The sequence below is a fragment of the Cupressus sempervirens genome, chromosome 11, assembly GCF_028749045.1.
Source record: "Cupressus sempervirens isolate cs-2001-9-10 chromosome 11, ASM2874904v1, whole genome shotgun sequence".
In the NCBI taxonomy this organism is placed as follows: Eukaryota; Viridiplantae; Streptophyta; class Pinopsida; order Cupressales; family Cupressaceae; genus Cupressus; species Cupressus sempervirens.
This window is the reverse complement of record NC_143128.1, coordinates 33,811,055-33,817,593: the sequence shown is the minus strand read 5'-3', so window position 1 is coordinate 33,817,593 and position 6,539 is coordinate 33,811,055. Positions and strand designations below refer to the sequence as shown.

General features: G+C 31.4%; 1 non-coding gene across 1 annotated transcript; it reads right to left on the bottom strand.

Annotated features, from left to right (window-relative positions):
* Nucleotides 1–6,107: 6,107 nt before the first annotated feature.
* Nucleotides 6,108–6,179, bottom strand: TRNAP-CGG (transfer RNA proline (anticodon CGG)). The gene has a single exon. It is a non-coding gene; the product is annotated as a tRNA-Pro (tRNA).
* Nucleotides 6,180–6,539: the final 360 nt, after the last annotated feature.

The window sequence follows — 6,539 nt, the reverse complement described above, 5'->3', positions numbered from 1 at the left end:
TAACTACTTTTTACAATTTCCTAGTTTTACTTATATAAAGATTACTGATTTTGAAATTATTTCCCTTGGACATTTACTTTATACATCAATGAAAAGATCATTATGGCAGAGCTTTGTAGGAAAATTTGTAAGTTAAACAAAAGGTGTAGAGAGGGAGATATTTATTAATCCTCTTGGTTATGAAGTTGAGAAAGAACTTTTGGAACAATATGCAAAAGTAACGCTTGTCACATTTAGAGATAAAGAAACAAAGTGATGGGGAAACTATATGGAGAAATTTAGCTATTTTAGAGAGCAATTATATAGGGGGTCAAGGAAAATGAAAGTTGAAGAGTTTGTTGAGAAGATTATAGAGAAAGAAGGGATCAACAAGGAAGAGTGGTCAACAATGAAGAAGGGAAGTGGAATTCCCAATAAAGCCAAATTGGAAAGCACACTCACATAACCTATAAATGATAGTACCATATAAAGAGTGGAGGTGATGGATACACCTAATGTTGAGATAATAGAAGTTGAGGTCACTCCCCAACCTTGAAAGGCCACAAGGAGATAAAAAAGGAATCCCCTATGATGGAGATAGATAAACCAACAGAGCATGCACCCACTAAAGCTACAAAATAGATGGCAAAGACACAAGGCCCAAGCCCCAAGAAATATAAGGTCATAGATCATAAAAAAAAGATAAAGGCAAGAAAGTTGATAAATCAAAAGATGAAACTAAGATAGAAAAAATTCCAGAAGTCATAGAGATTAATTTTAAAGAGGAAAGAAAGATATTGAAAAAGATTTAGCAGAGGCTCTAAATGAACCTAGTGCAAGTGTTAAAATTTTTTCATGAAGATCAGTTAGTATCTCCATAAGAGATAAAGCAGTAAAAAATTAATGATGTTAGTTGATTCTTTAACACTATTAGACAACTATAATTCTTTATATCATGTGTACCCATTACCCTCAATACAACTCATAAGGATAAAGAGAAAGGTTAAGATAATTTCATGGATAATGTAATGAATACTGGAGAAATATAGGATATAATGATTGCTATCATTGATGAGGTTGAACAGATTGATGAAGAAGATGAAGAAGAAAAGGAGAAGGATGAGATGATTACTAAAGTTGAAGTTAGATGTACTATAAATGAAGGTAGAAATTCAATAATCATACTTTATGCGTGTACACAAGGTGATACTCCATCTGTCACACCTTTAGAACAAATCACAATTGTACAAACAAACATCGTAGGGTCAATGGAGGTAAAGGGGAAGGTAATTGATGCTACACTAGTCACTTACACTACATCATTTCAATCATTGTTGGCAAGTAACTTAATTCATGACATATCAAGTATGGATAAAGAAGATTTTGATGAAGATGCACTAATGAAGATACGCTAATGGTATTTTTCAAATCTAAGGAGAAATCAGAGAAAAAGTTAGAAAAACATACAAGGATATCAAGTCAAGCATTGGGAAAATTACAAAAAACCTTTCCTACATAGAAAACCTTTGAAGCTAATGATGTTGAAAATCTGACAAGTGTAATAGAGGATTTTGATGCTTAGTATACTTTTCTTCTGGAGTTTTCCATGGCCAAGGCCAAATGTGAATTTGAAAGGGAATAATTCCATAAGATATTTGCAAATATTCTTAATGATGTTCAAGTGATTAATGAATGCATTAAGGATATAAGGGGATGTGTTTAGAAGGAAAGAAAGTATACATTGCTTGTACAAAATCTATTACATATGTTGAGGATGTCACCAAATGTATAAAGACAATGAAGAGAAGTTAGAAAAGATAGTGAATGAGTTTTCTAAGGCATAACAAAATGCAATTGATATGAGTAAAATTGTTATTAAAGTTTTTGATGCTATTAGAATCTTGTATGGATATATTTTTGAGTAGGTTTGAATTATTGAAAATTTTACTAACCCCTATATTAGAGATGATGGAAAACCAATTAGAGCTATTAGTGTCTTCTAAAAAGACTTATGAGGTCTTTAGGCCAAATGATTTGCATGGAGTAGAAATTGTAGCATATGGTTTTTTTGGTATCATATAAGTAGATGAGAACATGAAAAAAACTTGGGATATTGAGTTTGAGACATTGAGGTGAAATTTTATTGATGTTCTAAGGTTGGTGTAGGCATTTTGGAAGTGTTATGTTTTTGACTTGTATATAGTATCTAGTTATCTCACCTTTGTCATTGATGTCAAAGGGGGAGTTATATCAATGAAAATATGTGAAGGCAAGTACAATATAAAGAAAATGGAAGTAAAAAATGATTAGGTAAAAAGATGGAAAATTTGGTTAAATTTTAATATGGCTACATTTTTGGACAATTTTGATGTTTTGCCAATTTTTACACTTCGGTCAAATTTTCACTAAGTGTTTCCATCAATGGAAAAGGGGGAGATTTTTGGAAAGTAGTTAGATATTATGGCATGGACATGGGAATAAGTATACTTTTGTTTTTTGTTGAATGTGAAAAATGCCCAACTCAGGAATACTATCACCAGAGATAATGCTTTAGTCAAGAAGCTTCACTGGATAAGTTTTAATGGCCACAAATTTGTATCATGATAGAATGAAGTATGTATATTTGATGTAATTATTTTCATTGGTGTTAATATATAAGTTGGCATATGTTTTGTACTAAAAACATGAAGACATGTCTATATCACATTATACAAAGTATGAGGCAGAAATCAAGTATTTTGGCTTAAGGAATTGGATCACCTTATCAATTTAATTACTTGGAAATGTAGGGAAAAAATCCTAAATATTAACCCCTAGTTAGCATGTTTTGATAATAAGTTTTGAATAAGTGTTTACATGTTTCATCATTAGGTTGACTGGATAAGTATAATCAAAAGGGTATATAATAATGGCATTTTGATAATGTAAAGTATGGTATGTATATGCACATAGTATGTGAGATTTATGTATGATACTATGATGATGTTTTGATGGTTAGATGTGACAAATTGTTGCATGGTAATGATCAGATGCGAGATACACAAAGGACTAAAAAGATATAGAAGATATAAAAATAATCATTTTGGTATTGCATCTATTACTTGTTGTATAAATCTATACCTTCGTATGAGCAATGAGCTCCATTGTATTACAACTCCTAACATGGTTGATACCTCTAATAAGGAATCATGTACTAAATATATGTAATGAATCCTAAAAGGTCAAATCTCCTAATAGAGAACTTTTAGATTAGTGCATTTTTTTGGGTACCATCCCCACCAGGGTTTTTCCAAGTTAGCCAAGGTTTCCTCAAAAACAAATGATGGTGTTATGAGTTTCTTGGTGTTGTGTACTTTACTTTTTAGTTTATTTATTTGTGCATGCACACAATTAAATTATTGAAACATATAGTTGGGCTAAAAGTGTTGGAATATTGATCCCCCCTTTCTCTAACAAAAACATGTAAACCATACATGTCCATCTACCAACACCTCAAAAAAGTATGGTTATATTAAGTACAATCTCCTCCAAAATGCCCCAAATGAAAAGTAACCATATGGGCATTTGTTTGAGGTTAGTTAAGTTAGCATTTGTAGAGGTTTGAATTATGGCACAAAATTTTTGGTTACATGCTTGTTCACATGGAGTTCTTGTATGTGATTTGTGATTAAAAAGTGTTTATGAGTTTATTATAATGTTGCATTGTTGAACAATAAATGAATGATGGATGATTTTGGTTGTTCAATTTTTCTCAAGGTATCTCTTGTGTCATCTTTTATGGGTATGTTGCCTATTCTTTTGCATGTGGATTATGATTACTTATTTGATTGGTTTCCCATGTGGATTATGTGGAAATCACCATTGTATAGCTATATGTTTCTAACAACTAGTTTTAAAATTTTCTATGTGGTTTGTATTTTGAATTTATTATTAGTACACTTTAAGGCACTAGCACACCCATGTTTTAGTCTTGGGATTCAATGCAACCACACTAATGCCATGTTAATCATGTTGTTCTACACACTTGTGTCAAAGATTTGTTATTTCATGTGAAACATGTTCTTTCTTACATTTCTCTTTTCACATATGATGTTTAGATCCTTTTGCATCACGTTTTGAAAAGAAAAATGAGGAATTGGAGAATGGAGAGAAAGCTAAGGATTTCATATGAAAGTTTTGGGTAGGTTTAATATGTCAAGTCATTCAATCCAACATTGAGATGATACAATGAGGGAACTTAGATATTTCAAGAATGTTATCTCTTTCTAAGTGGATAAAGAATCTTAGATGGAAGCCATAATAAGGAGCTCAAGGTCTTCACTGATGGAGCAATACAATACCACATGTAATCATATTGACAGGTTTAAAATAGGACAATATATTGCCTATAAAGGTCAAGTGGTGTTTTGTTTTTCAAGGTATGGGGGGGAGGGGGGGCGGGGCGAAATATAAGCAATGTGGTGTAGGAGGTAATGTGTGAGTAATTGAGGGGGTAACAAAAAGGGAGCCTTGAAGACACATGTGAGTATTGGAGGGGGTAACATATAGGAGTGTCCTTTAGTATGCCTCGAAGGCACATACCAGGTTCACTAAGTGAAGCTCCTGCCTTTAATAAATGTGATTTTTAGATTCTTATGAGCTTTTCTAATGGAAGGAAACCTATTACTTGCAAGTGGATTTATAAAAAGAAATATGTAATGAAAGATTATCTTCTATTGTTTAGTTGTCTTCTATTAGATTCTTGCTTTCTATTATTATTACATTGTGGTTTTAGAGAACAAATAAATGTTAATAAGTTACTTTCTTATATGAAAGTCTCTAAGAAAAAATTACACATGACAATTAAACGGGTTTGAAGTAAAACACAAATATAATTTGGTTTATAGGTTGAAGAAGCCCTTATATGGTTCGAAACAATTGCTTTGAACGTAGTATCAAATATTCAATACTTTATTGAGTTGAATTTTATTAGAAGTAAAAATGATCATTAATTTTGCCTCAAGTGCATGCTCTTGGTATTATGTTTTAGTAGAAGTAAATATGATCATTATGTTTGCATTTGTATGTTCTTGATATTTCATTTATTTGGTGGTTTTAATTTTACAAATTCATTTATGGAGGATAGTTGTTTCATTGGTTTCTTTAATGTTGAATATTATTATATTAGCAAAATGTTGTTAGATTAAAGAAAAATAGTTAAATATGTTGTGATTGTTTCAAAGACAACTATTTGAAGAAGATTTTTCTACATATATTTAATATTATGAAACTTGTTTACTTAAAGTATGAGAACTTTAGCCTAGAACTCATAGTCTAACTCTTTATATGATAAGCCTCCTTATAACTTCAAACAAAAAGTGTAACATCCCCTCACTCACACAAGATGCAAATTAAGAGTTCAACACACAATTTGGACTACCTAGAATGACAACTAGGCCAAATGAACCAACTCAAATAACAAACAAACCTAATGAACTTATCCTTAAGTACTATTAATCCTCTAAATCACAATACTTGAAATGTATACTAAATGAGCATTATTGTAATTTATCATGTTTATCAATGTAAATGTTTCATCTCTTCACAATCAATTCACAAATACTTTGAAAATGTAGATTCGATCAAACAATTCAACTACATTTGTAGGTACGACAACCTTTAGTACATTTACATATGTATCTATTGTCCTTGCTTTGAAGGAAAAACATTTTTTGGACACTTATCTAATACAATGAAACATAATTACTAGAAATATGGGAAGTGTAGTCTAGTAACTCCAAATCTACCTATTTACCATATGAAACTCTCTATAACATAACATCGAGAAGATTGTGCAACATATTGAACTCAAAATTGAACCCACAATTTGAACTAAATAAACTTACAATCAAATCAAATGAACTAACCTCAAAGACCATTAACCACCCAATTCATAGAGTGAACAAATTTTTATTGTGAAATGACATGCAGTTAAAAATAATTCATAGAGATACAGTTTGCTCTGGAGAGGATGCTTCATACTTATCTTCCTTCACGAAAGTTATCGCCTTGTATTTTGGAGCAGATACTTTCAACAGCATAAACAAATATGGGATGGTTCGTCAAAAGGACAAATTTTACAATTAACGGGGGCATTCCGAGAATCGAACTCGGGACCTCTCGCACCCGAAGCGAGAATCATACCACTAGACCAAATGCCCTCTTGTTTTCATCACATGCAACATAAAAAATGCTTAGCAAATTGACTTTTGTTACAGAAAGTTATCACTGTGTCTCCGTTTTCCAAACTTATTTTTTTCTCTGGCTATTTCATTTTAATGATAGTTTGCAATATAATGTTTTTTTTGATATAATAGTACTCTTTTTTTAATCTGAAGAAGAATTCATAGTTTACACGAAAAAAATACAAACGACAACTTGTTGGAAATTACAGCAGCCGGACATTCCAATCCTAGCAGTGAAAAATAAAAGCTACAGCTGTGAAATATTTCAATCTAAAAGAGATGAATGCAGGTACTGTAGTAAAAAAAAATGCTACAGATTTGAAAAGACCAAACAAA